Source organism: Columba livia, chromosome 15 (genome assembly GCF_036013475.1).
Source record: "Columba livia isolate bColLiv1 breed racing homer chromosome 15, bColLiv1.pat.W.v2, whole genome shotgun sequence".
Classification (NCBI taxonomy): Eukaryota; Metazoa; Chordata; class Aves; order Columbiformes; family Columbidae; genus Columba; species Columba livia.
Window position 1 is genome coordinate 4,098,153 of NC_088616.1, and position 13,636 is coordinate 4,111,788.

Consider the following 13,636-nt stretch of genomic DNA (forward strand, 5'->3'; position numbering starts at 1 on the left):
TGTAAATACGGTTCGTGTTTTTCTTGTGCTGCTTGTGTTTTCTGAGAGAGACAATCGTTTTCATAGTCTAATAGAGAACATCCAGCTCCATGGCACACCTTCCAACAGTGCTACAAACACATTGAAATACCTGGTTAATGGCAGCTTTGTATTGAAAATGGGCTTTTGTGGATCACGGGGAGCATTAAAAAGAAGACATTTTCTTATCCGTATGTTCAGCAGCTTTCTAATTGCTCATGTGTATTTCAAATAGCATTGCAGTTCCATGTGTTGGTATAGCATTTTATACACTATGAGGATTTAAATTTACTTCCTAGTCTCTTTAAAAAAAAAAACACAACTGAATCTTTGCACTCTATTATGGGTAATAAGGAATATTTCCATTGTGTTAATAATAGTATGCTTGTGTATATTGTATACCTCTTATTTTATTTACTTTCTAACTTATAAATGTTGCTATTTTTCATATTTAACAGGATGTAAATACAGCCACTTCTCAGTAACAGTGAGGGGCAAAAGAATGAGAACTAAAACAAACAGAAAAAATATTGAGTACTTGCTGGTGAAGCAGGTTGTGTTGCAAACTCCCATTCAAATCCCATGGGGGCTGAGGGCTTTCCAGCTCTCACAGGTCCTCAGCTCTTGTAGAGCTCAGTGCCCCTGTGCTGCACAGTCCCAGAGATGTGCTGGGACTGCTGACAGTTATATCTGGAGTGCTGTGGAAATGTCAAGGAAAATAGCTTTATAGGGACTCTAAACACCTAATTGCAACTACAACGCTTTGCATAGGGGTGGTGTAATGTTTTGGTCACATAGTTCAGCTTAGTGCTTAAGGTAAAATATCCATAGCTTTCTTTTGGAAGAAGAGTATCACAGTATCACAGTATCACAGTATCACAGTATCACAGTATGTTTGGGATTGGAAGGGACCTCAAAAGATCATCCAGTCCAATCCCCCTGCTGGAGCAGGAACGCCCAGGTGAGGTCGCACAGGAACACGTCCAGGCGGGTTTTGAATGTCTCCAGAGAAGGAGACTCCACAACCTCCTTGGGCAGCCTGTTCCAGTGCTCTGTCACCCTCACATATTAATGGAAAGATGTATGATAGATGTCACCTGTTCTCTCTGTCTCTTTTCTAAACTGAAATTTGTACTGTAATCCACTGCCAGGCCCTTTCAGGGGACAGGGTGGGATGTAAAGGCTGGTGGGCTGATGAAGGTGCTAGAGATCAAATCTCACTCTTGCGTTAGATGATGGCAAATCTTCCTTATCTATTCAGTCATGAGACAGCAATGGCTTCCAAGGGTCAGCAGGGGATTTATAGTAAAGCAAAAGGGAGGAAAGATATTTTGCAGTACATTTTGTGTACCAATAAGGATATGAAAACAGAATCTCAACCTGCCAGCCAGTTCAGAAAGTGTCAGCCAAGAATGCTAAAAGGCCTGAAAATCTGGAGAACTCTAGACTTGCATTTAGATGATAGGTTTTGGCCAAGGTCCAGCTGTTGCTAAAATCCATCCTGGATCGATGAGCTGCCAGCCAAGCTTTGCTGGGCACAGGCAGAAACCTGTTTCACATGCTGAATGGGAAGTGCGCAGTGTAGTTAAAGATAAAATGCATGAAAACATTGGTCTCTGGACATACAAGCAGGCCATTTTGGGGTTAGGCACCTTCCAAAAGGCCAAGAGATGTTTGGTAGCTGGCATGTGCACGTGCTTTCCTGCAGGCACAAAGACACCGTGTCAGGGCTGACCACACTTCAAAAGAGGAGAAAATGCTACAAAATACCCCCAAGAAACCCTCTTGAGAAGTGATCTTGGCCTCTTGGGACTGTGCTGCGACGCTGGACAGTCAGTCCCAGTCCCAGCTCTTGCCACTCAAGTATGAATGCAAAATATGGAAGCATATTGTCTGCTGTCACAACTCATCTGCGAAGCAGATGTTTCTTTTTGAGAATTATTCATGCTAAAGATCACACTTCAAAGTAAACAATAATTGTCATTTGTTTCCTTTAAAAAAAATGAAAGCTGGAAATCAAATTAATGAGCACTTTTCCTCAAGGGAACAGACAGAAAAGGGAATACAATCCTCTTGTCATATTTATAGCAAATATTTTCAGGCAAGTATATTAGTTCCATACAATTTTCACGTGGCTTTAGATAAGAGGCATACAAATGACAATGAGTAAGAATAATTGCAGAGTGGGACAGAGCAGGAAAAAGAGTATAGAGGGGCTGAAATGAGAAGACCGTAAAGTCCAAGGGACTGTAAGGTTTAAGGGAATATGCATGGGCAATAGAGATGGCATCCGATAGGGAATAATAATGCATGGATTTACAGAAACTGCAAAATTCTGCATGGCTAGTCAAAAGTAGGCAGGTATTTTTAAAGGTAATATGGTAAACATAGTGCTGAGAGACTTGACTGCACAGCCTGCATTAGCTTTGTAAAGCTGGTTCTGCCTCCGGCACGTCTCAATTCAGGCGGGCTGAGAAGTCTGCGAGGAGAGAAATGGGAAGGCATCAGGTTTTCTGATGGGTCGTTACTTTACAGCCTCCTGGTTACGGCTTCATTTCAGTGAGCTCATAGGACTTCACAGAAGCCAAAAGCAGTTGCATTTCAGATTACTGCATGATTTATCCCCCAGACAGATTCTCACCTACCTTGGGTCAAATCCAGGGTGAATGGCACCTTCTAAGTGTTTATGAATAACCTGGGAAATCAGAGTCCTGTGTGATACAGTTCTTGGACCCACAGGCTGTTTTCCTGCTAATAAATTAAATGATGCCAAGGAACTTGCTCCGGGACCAAACCTGAGCTCTGTTGCTGCATTGCCAGGATGGTCCTTTCTGCTGATCTGCTGTAGAGATGAACTCCCTTTTGCCTGTTCTGCATCCCACAATTCTATGTCTCTCTAGAAATCTTCCACATGAAGTACTTTGGACTCACTGACCATGATTTTCAGCGAAACTATTTCATCAGGTACATTTCTGGCCTTTCCTAACTGATTATATGCAATATTTTAGAACATGAAAATTGCCCATCTTGCATTTCCACCAGCCACATAAAGATTGCCATATAGACCTACTTTTTCCCATTTACTGACACTAAAATGTAAGAAAATAGTCTGAAAAATGATAAAAATATTGTGATTCTTAATACCTAATTCTTCTCAGAAATTCCTTGGATCATTAATCAATGATACTTTCTTAATTGTACCAAAGACTATTTAAAAACCTAAGAGGGTGTTCTGGGGTCAGGCTTCATCAAGCCTCTTCATCATCAGTTCAGAAGGTTGTACCCAAAGCTAGTGCAATTATTGTTATGAACTTTGGAAAGGGTAGTTTAATGCTGTAGCCATCATTAACTTGTGATAAATACATTCACTGCAAGTGTGAATCCCAAAGATGGTGTTGCTTTGGTTTGACTAGCTTAAGTAAAAATGCTATGTGTTGGAGTTTTCAGGATGAGTCTTCTACTGGGAAGGTAGGAAAGAAATGCAAGTGTTATTTAGATTTATTTATATGTTAATGTTAAAACTGTTATCTCCAGGCGTGTCTGTGCTAGTTCTCTTTCTTAGTTCATAAAAACAACTGCTCTCCCTGAGCTGATTTGGGATTTATGAGTATGGTGTGTAAATCATTACACGACTCAGTGCTAGATAATTAAACAGCTGCTTTGCACAAAGCTCCTTCATTCTTCAATGAAACAGGCGTTGTTTCATCATTTTGATGATTTCAAGTATCCCACATAATATATCATATACATTTACATTACTCACATTTTTAATAATTTGGTACCTTCCTAAGAGCGGATCAAAGCCCCATGCTCTGCCATGGGAGGTTCTGCACAGGTGATCAGAATAGCTGAGGGTGGCGGTGCCTCTCGCAAACTCACCCAAGATCCTATACAAAAGTCAATCCATGTGTCTGCACCACGCCCAGAGGAGCAACAGCACTTCGCTCTGGCTGACATTTCGGTTGCAGATGTCAGACATGATGCCACGATTTACATACCAATAGCTGTGAGTGGGATGATAAAGTTCCAGGAGGAGCAGAAATGAGCAGGGATGCAGGAGCTGGAGCTTGGCTTTGCCTTCCTGCTGCAGCTGACAGCGGCAATCTGAGCTGTTCATCCCCCCGACCCCTTGACCGAGAGCACTGGTGATGATATCTCATGATGTTGTGAGTGTGTCAGCAGAGCAACTGGAACCTGTTCTGTATTTAATTCCTGTGTTATCAGAAACACCAAGCAAATCCTAAATGGTAGATGAGCTGAATAAAACAAAGTATCAGGTTAAATGATATATATATCCTCGTCGACTTAGGAAGATGTTCATACATCATATTTTCATGTTCTTTATTATCACAGCACTTGATTTAAGTGAGGTGTATGTGTGCATGGAGCCATAGTAAGCAGGTGCACTCCTTGAGGTAAAGCCGTCCCCTGCCTCGCTGCTCGTCTCTTTTGGGTCTCTTACGGTAATGCCGATGCTGCTTCCCAGGATAGTGCATTAAGCAGCTGCTGAAAGCCTGGGAATGGAAAGAGGAATATTATCAATATTAGCAAGTGTCAGTCAGGGTATTTCAAGGACGTGTATGTGTTTTAGCCAAGCAAAATAGCCTTGCTCCATTTGGAGTCTTCAATCAAACACCAATTTCCAAAGGTCTGTACTTTCTCATAGAAATATTTCCGTTTAGTCATGTGCTTCACTGGGATAGATGTCATACAATGTTGATATGTTTGAACTTGTAGATTTTTTAATTGGCCCTTCTAGGAGGGATACGTTGTTCCTTTTCCTAATTTATGTTATACACATTTATACTTATTCCCAGTATACTTATAATGTGAAAACATATATATATATATATCAATCCATACTTATTCCCAGCTGGGAAAATGTCCATGAACTGCTTGTTTGGTGGATAAACTGCTATTGTAGTACACGGTCCATATTCTGGATTTTTATATACTGATCCAGCTTCCCAGTTGTTTCAAATCCATGTACCTCTTCAGAAGAGAGTGCAGGAGATGTGCCAAATTCAGAGCCTGGCTGAGAGTCTGGCTTATTGTCTAGAGATGCTGAATTTTCCAAAGCTGGCACTTTACTCTTCACTGATGCAGAAGAAATGACTGCTTTAGAAGGTCTCCCTCCCTTTCACAAAAAGACTAAATTTTAAAATTATTGTGCAACATGCCCTTCTCTCCATCACGTGGTCCTCATTTTGTTTACCATTATTTTTAATGGACCATTTTCTCTCTTGCTTTTCATCCACCGAGTCCCTGTTATTACTATCATCATCAAAGTGTTTGTGGGCTGCCAGCATTTGATATTTCATTTCACTGATTTAATTATGTCTGCGGTTGTTCTGGGCCTGTTTATTTTTATAGATCTCCAAATCCTCTTCTCTACCAAATTGCTTACATACAAATCTGTTTGTTCATTGTTTATGGGACACTTGGCAATTGTGCTTTTTTGTACTTTGCATTTCTTTTAGACTGATCAAATTTTACAACTTCATCAAGTGAACATGAAGAGATGACTGAGCCTTCCCCAAAAGAAGGTTCTGGGTGTAGTGAGTCCCAGCTGCTGTTCCTGACTTGAGGGAGCACAGGGCCATGTGTGTTATAGGTGTGGGCAGCTGACAGCTCAGGACCAGCTGGGTGGGTGTTGGGTTAAAGGAGACACATGTTGTCCCTGTATGTGCAGCTAGGGGATATGTTGAGCTTAGTTTAGTCTTTGAAATGTGAAGAATGGAGGTGGGGACAAAGTACAGAGGTATAAACCTGTTTAACTTCTCTAGCTCTGGTGGATGTTACGCTGGTTTAAATATTCCGATTTTGTCTTCAGAGTGTCGTGATCAGCGTTTTAAACTTGGGCAAAGGATAAAAAACAGATGGTATCTCTGAGATCTCCTGAGCTAAGGGCACTTTTCGTGCACCTCTCCCCTTGCCTGACATAGCCACAGGCACTTGGGGGCACTTGGGCAGGGTGCAGTGGGGTCTCCAATGAGTGGGTTGGCTTCTGGGACAAGGATATCACCTCCTGTGCTGGCTTCATGGTGCTTCTGGCAGCTCCTCATGGCTAACACTGTGCAGATCTGCCCTTGGAGGTCACTTGAAAAACAGATGATGATGGCAGCTACTTAATAATGTCAATGGACTCACATCCCACAAGAGCAGAGATACTGGTATCGCACGCACCACTCTTCGGGAGAGTCCCGGTAGGAAGCTGAAGGTTCATATGTGTTTTTACTTCCAAAAATCCGCAGACATGGGTAGATGTAGATCGGTTAAAAGTACCCCTAATGTAATAGAAATCTCTGGGTGCAGTTTCATTGTATTTTTCCAGTCAGCCCCCATAACCATTGTCTTTTATGCTGTATCTGATCTGGAATATTTGACTTCTGGTCCATCATTGGCAGCTCAGTGTCTGGTCCCTCCCTCCTCATTCCTCCAGCAAACCTGGCCCAGCCAAGTGCCATCAAGGAAGCTCTTGTAGCTGATGGTCCTTCAGAGAACTTCAGCCCAGCTTCTGCATTCTGTGGAATGGCCTCCTTTAATTGCAGGTGCTTTAGCAGTGATAATATACACACACATATGCACACACTGTAATTCTGTGACTTTCTTAGATACATTATAAACAAGAGTCCATAAATAACTGCTTCTAATGAACTTGACTCAAGAAAGTAATTGCTGTTTAAATGGATAATTTATTGTGTGCTAATTAAATGCCCAATAGGTGAGAACTTTTTAATGAAAAGTTACTTAACTCGATAAGCAGTGTTTTAATAATTATTAGTTGCCTGAAATGCATCTGATGCAGGAATCCTGTAATGGCAAGCTTTAATTGTTGCTTTTAAAAAGTACATTTATTGTGGATAAATAGCTATTTTATTGCATATATCTCTTCCACTGTCTTTCACACGCACAACTTCCTAGCTGGAGGTCCTGTTCTTCCTCATTTTAGTTGATTTTTCCCTGCTTTTGAAACTCCTCTCACTTGTGCTGGTGAAATAATCTCAGTTGCAGCAGCACCAAGCAGGGTATGAGCAAACAGAGGCAGGAGGCTGCTGGCTTTTATGGAAGATAAAGTTATAGGCTTTAACTTCAGTTGACTATCCAGCTTTAGGTTAGTGATAATACTGAGTGTAAGGCCAACAGCGGTCTGTTTTCTTTCTCAGTCAGAATTATAGTTGGAGGCAGAGAAACCCTTGGAAGCTCGGCTTCCTCTGGAGGTAGAAAACAAAGCAAGAGGGCAGGGTGTCTTTTCTGTAGGCATCCTTACAACTCATGGATCCCAGAGATCCACAAATGGTCCCCATTGTCTCATATCCCCCAAGAGAAATATATTATAACTGGGATTCCCAGCTTGGGACGGTTTGGATAGATGGACATTGTCTCCAGTGGTGGAGTATGAGCAGAGTTGGGAATACCTACAATAGAGAGCATCTCAAACAACATGTGTGTAAGGTGCCAGCCGTTCATCTTGGAGTACAATGATTACGCGGAAAAAATGATAAACTGGAAACACCATTGTTAATGAATTTCATTTGCAATGAAGGAATCTGAAGAATGGGAGCTGGAAAGTGAATGTGCTTCAGGCAGTGCAGCAATGTGCCAACTGTGTTTTGATCAAATATCCTGGAGGAATTTTGAGTTAAGAACAAGTAGTATCAGATTTAAGGACTGGCGGAGGGAACAGCTAATTTTCTTTCTTGGCAAAAATATTATGAGAAAACCTGCACTGACCTTTCCTTAGCACTCGCTTCCTGTTCATCTTCACACGTTTTCATTTCACTGTGAGTCTCTGGTGCCTTTTGCCATCACTGTCCAATGACTGTTCTTATTTTTTTTTGTGACCTTAAGGAATGGTCTTCTGAGGCTAAAATGAGCAGTAGACAGGGAGACAGTTTGTCATTAGCTCTGGTGGAGTCGGGCTAGACATTAAAAGTCATTATACTTCCCTCAACCTCTTTATTTCCCCATCTATAAGATGGAGCTCACCATGCACATGTCCTTCATGAAGCTGTTTGGTGTTTCCTGATTAATAATATCCTACGTATGTTAAAAGTGTTTCTCATTTTTGTCATTCAGGCACGGATTTAGGAATTTCTGGAGTACTCCCACATGTTGAGAATCACTTATCTTGAGGACAAGAATATTAAATTCCAGTGCTGAACTGGGCTAATTTGACAGTGACATATTTTTCTAGGATAACGCCTCAGATAAATCTTATATAAAAAAAATGAATTGCATTTATATCTAGAAAGAACCACAGGATCATATGATCTTACACTTTTTGTCCCATAACTCCTGCATTTAATGAAGCATCTTGTGCTTGATTATGTTAGGGTTTCTGGAGAGATGTTGCATCTTCCTGTTCCATTGACCGTTTGTACCAATGGTTAATCACCTGCTGACTTATCTGAAAATTCTTATGTTTTCTCTTTTTTTTAAGAAAAACTTAAATTCCTGGGGAGATTTTGGGAGATTTGGCATGCTTTTGTTGTCATTGTTGTTGTTGGACAGGGGAACAGGAAAAGATGATGCGTGGTTGAGTCTTTCAAGTATAACAACCCATCAGTCTTAAAACTCCTTGGTTCCTGTTGCTGAAAGGAGATACCTATAATTATTTAATTAAGAAAGTTGCTGAGGTAAGTCCTTAGGGATTTAATCTAATTAAGATGGTGTTCATTCAGTGAAGAAGGGAACACACTAAGTACTGTCCCAACAAACTATCCAGCTTGACCTTTGAATAGTCACTGTAACTAGAAATTAGAAATAATAACATGTCAACAGAGAGAACTTGAATGTAACTATCATATAGTCATACATCATAGTAAATTTCAATTTACTTGTGGGCTTTAAAGGCTATATTCAGAAGGTCCGCTTTCAATACAGGTTTTATTAAGCCATGGAGAAACCTCTGAAGGTCTCAGAATAGCCGCTTTAAGGCAAGAAAGAGGAATCAGTGGGCAAAAGCTGAGACCACTGGATGTAGCCTGAATTGTCAGAGTAAAGCGACAAAGCCAGATCCGAAGACACAGCTAATATCTTTTATGCAACCAGCAAATAGAGCTTGGAAAAAAACAGACATTGCTTTCAAATACAAAAGTACTTCTGCAGGTCTGGAATGAAAACAATAAACTTAACTACTCTAGGGCTTAACTCATGATAATCACCTAGATAATTAGGCAGAGAAAAGGTTAACTCCTTAGCCACGGAGGAGCATCCAAGGATGCCAACAATAGGTCATAAACTAATTAGTCCCTGAAGGCCAGGGATGGGGAAGGGGAAGCCTGGAGAGAGCTCTTGGAAAGGGCAGGTGGGAATGCTGTTCCACCAGATCACTGTATCCGCTGTCTCCATGGATTCTTGTGCCTGGGAGAATGCTGAATTTCAGATCGTAGGTATCTGATTAGTCTCCTTTGGGGACACTGGGAGATTAGGACTCAATGAATTAATCGGCAGACCTTCACCTAATTGTAATCAAGAAAGCAACAAACCAATACCCAGAAACCATAATGGAGATTGATTAATTCAGAAATGTCTCATCGCAGAATATGAAGAACACCTTTTCCCCTTTCTTTCAGCTGCAGATTCCTACTGTAACTGTTAGGGAAGAAACGGTAAACTTGCTGAATTATTAGCAAAACTGTCTGTCTCCCACCAAAATGGAAGAAGAGTATTTTTTTAATGCTTTTGCATTATATAACACGTAAGCATATATCATTTAAAAGGACATTAGCAGCTTGACTTATTTCCTCATTTCGGAGATGATGCGTTAAAAGTGAAAATGCCACTACTGCAGTTTTCTTCTTACATAAAGCAGATTGTGCCCGTGGTGCCTGTGCTCAGCTCTTCCAGGCTGGTGTGCTGGAGAAGCAAATCCTGCTAGCTGACAGGTAGGTTTCTTTGCTTTTCATTGAAGGCCATTGCAAAAGGTTCTTGGGCAGTATGGCCAAGCAGACAGATAAAGATGGCATGTCAGGAGTCTGGAGGGCTTTGTTCATGTGTCATGGCTGGAAGAAAGTGGAGGCTGTTTGCTTAGGTCTTTTGTTCAGTGCTAATTCACTTGGGTGAAGCAGGCAAAGCTGCTCCCACTGCTGTTCCTCTTGCCCAGCAGAGATATGTTAATACAAGCAGGCAGTGCATGCATCCACCCTACTCTTGATTTATACACATCTGAAATATCCTTAAAATGCAGAGGAAATAAAAAGATTGGTGGCATGGAAAGTCTGGTGTGACAGCTGAAAGGCAGCCTGTTTATCTTCTCACACAAAGATGTTAATTACAAAAGGTGTATTGAGTTTTATTTGCAGAGTCTCTTACAGTCTGGGACCTGGAGCTGCAGGTTAATGAGAGATGCTGGGAAGGAACCACCTTGAAAGGAGATGGTTCATGGAAATAAACCATCTACAAGGTGCAGGAAAGTTTCATTGCAGCTAATAAACCTAGGAAACCTAATGGTCAAGTATAGAGTTTATTATAATTAATGGGATCGACAGTTTACACATATTTTTTTCATACCACTTCCATGTATAGCAAAACATTTTGCACTTTCTGTTAGATTTCTGAATCACTGTCCAGAGAAAAAGATTTGTTCTTTTTAAATTATTATTATTGGGTTTTTTTTCCATATGTTTTTGCATTTAAATTTCATGGTGCAGAATCTCCAGAGAGGGGAAAACCCTATTCCTGTTTGTGAACACGATGTGTTTATCCCAGCCTGCTGTTTCCAGCTGTGAGTATCTGGATCTGGGTGAAGGACTCCAGTCACTGCAGCACCTCACTACAAGATATTGAGGTGCTGGAGTGAGTTTAGAAAAGGGCAATGAAGCTGGTGAGGTGTCTGGTGGGGAGCGGCTGAGGGAGCTGTGGGGATCAGCCTGGAGAACAGGAGCTGAGGGGAGACTTTCTGATCTCTGAACTGCCTGAAAGGAGCTTGGAGCATGGATGGGGTTGGTCTCTTCTCCCAAGTAACAAGGGACATGACGAGAGGAATGGGCCCCAAGTTGTGCCAGGGAAGGTTCAGATTGGATATTGGGAACAATTTTTTCCTAGAAAGGGCTGTTGAACACTGGAACAGGCTGCCCATGGCAATGGTGGAGTCACCATCCCTGGAAGGGTTGAACAGAGATGTAGTTGAGGTTCTTGGGGACATGGTTTAGTGGTGGACTTGGCATTATTGGGTTAACTGTTAGACTCAATGATCTTGAAGGTCTTTTCCAACCAAAATGATTCTGTGATTCTATGAGCACCACAAGCTGTGCTGAACTGAACAGTGAGGAGAAGATGGAAGCCTTGGCTTCTTGGTAAGTCAGATCTCTTCTTATTGTTTTATAATATTTTTTTTAGCTTCATATTTAATTCAGGTCAAATCTAAACTGCTAAACAGAACAGTTATGCAGCACACAGATAAACGAAGTGTGGGTTTAGCATAGCTCTGACCTACTTACTTCATGCAATGTTTTCTAAAAGCAAAAATTGAAATCTCTTATCTGAACAAGAAATGAGCCTTTGTTCCCTTGCCTATTGTATTTTTCATATATTTTGTTTCAAAACTGATGAAATTTACCGTTCGAAATCTTTCACCGGTATCATAGAGACTTCTTTTTGCTGGTAACCCAACCCAGTGGTGTATTGGAGAAAATAATGTCTGCCAGCTGCGGTATGCGCAATGGTCTTGACATATCAGACGGCTGAAAGACAGAACTAGAGTTGGTAAATGTTCATTAAACATTAAAAATAGGTAGATTTTTAAAGGAATAATTCTATTTTTGTTACTCTTCTCAAAACCAAAAGAGAAGATACAGGCAGGAAACAAAAGGCAAACCAAGGAATGAAATGCCAAGATGTTTGAAGTACTCACAAAATACATATGTGCTCTTCTGCTCTTTCTGTAATAGATGTGTAATTAGTACAGTCTACATCTCTCCTTATATATCTTAAAAAGATTGTGAGTCTGAGAGAAAAGGAGAATCAAGGTTGTTAAAACAAACTTCAGTGTTAATTTAAATTTCAGATTACATACTTCTAAAAAATAGATTCACTCCAAATTATTAATAAATCCATAAAATAGCTTTAGGGATTTTTCAAGTTTGCAATCAAACATGTTTTTTAGTAATTTATTTTCATTATGTTTGTTTTTAGAAATTGTGCCAGGTTCTGATTATTATGATTAAAATAGGAAAAGTGAATGTAAAATGAAAGTGATGAAAACCAGAATGGAACGTTCCACATATCAACTCCCCACCTGACCTATCGAGAAAATTAATGTTTAATTAAAAACCTGGTCTTAGGCAAATAGCTGTTTTTTTTTGTTACAAAAGGATTATGACAAATTGTCAAATAACTATATTAATAAGTGCTACAAGGCAGTTATAAGGCAAATTTCACCATGAGAGCTGGGTGCTGCCTGTTACTGCCTTGGCAGGGAAAATGCTAATATTCTAATGGATTCATTTAAGCAGCGCTGTGTAATTTGTAACACTTCAAGGATGTCCAGTGATTGCACTTACAAGGAATATAAATGGGATCTGGATTGAAGTGCTGAGATGGGTGGAGGGGATGAGGATTCAGTCATTCCCATTAGGTTGAGTCATCGGAATTCTTCACTCATCGCAGAAATATTTGTTGCTTTGTAGGACACCAGAGTGTTCCAGTGCGATTCAACACTTTCCAGAGTGTCCGTTCCATTTCTTACGCTTGGCCAGGCTCTTTCTCATCTTCTTTTTTTTTCTTCTTTTTGCCTCTTTCCTCCATTCCTGTCTTATATTCCCTGCTTCTTTCTGACACCCTTGAAAACATAACGCTTGTTGCTCAAATGTATCAAGCACTCGAAACTGAAAACACACCATGGCTCATCTCTTTTATCTATTATTTAGCATGGCAGACTTTAGAAAGCAATGATCAGTGTTAGACATACAGACTGCAGGGTATCTCAGACAGCACAGCTCAGACATGTACCAGCTCAGGAGTGCTACGGTGGCACAACAGCTATTTCACACATAAAAGAGAGAAAAACAGGCTGTTGAAAGTGTAAAACCCATAAACTCTGCCCTGGGTCTGTGCTCTGTGGTCCACAGTAACTTGTCTGTAGGAGGGGCTCATTTCTTTAAAAGCTGAAGGGAGAAAGAAACAAAAAAACCCTTCAATAAAGACAACGTGTAATTACTTGAGTCAGTAGGGCAAGGTTATTTCTATGGTACAAGTCAACTTTATCCATTTTTACCTGCTTCCTAAAACTTATGGTACAGGGGATAGTCAATAAATAGCTCATAGGAAACTGCTGTTTGTGCCATTAATAGTTAAGACTGAGACTAGCACTTAGAAAACTCCGGTCTGAGGAGGAGTGTCAGGGTCCTACCTTGGGTGGTACACAATGGTTCCTGGTCCCCTCTTGTTCCCAGGACCAGTACTAAAATGCATCCTTCTCCCTCATTCCTAACCATGAGCTCCATCATCTGACATCACGGATGATATCGGAGTCTGGTGGGGGTTCTGCAAAACTCCACCCTTTCCTGAGCTTTCTTCATTGTGAACAGAACTGTGAAAACTCAACCCAAACAGCAGCAAGCAGAGATGAGTGAAATGTCACTTGCAAATGCTTCATCATTTGAAAAGTTGAACT

General features: G+C 40.8%; 1 long non-coding RNA gene across 1 annotated transcript; it reads right to left on the reverse strand.

The window, feature by feature from the left end:
• Positions 1-878: 878 nt before the first annotated feature.
• Positions 879-12,200, reverse strand: LOC110363267 (uncharacterized). Its single transcript, XR_002421223.2, has 3 exons — positions 11,582-12,200; positions 7,753-7,885; positions 879-4,532 (listed from the first exon to the last, which is right to left on the reverse strand). It is a non-coding gene; the product is annotated as an uncharacterized LOC110363267 (long non-coding RNA).
• Between the last annotated feature and the right edge of the window lie 1,436 nt (positions 12,201-13,636).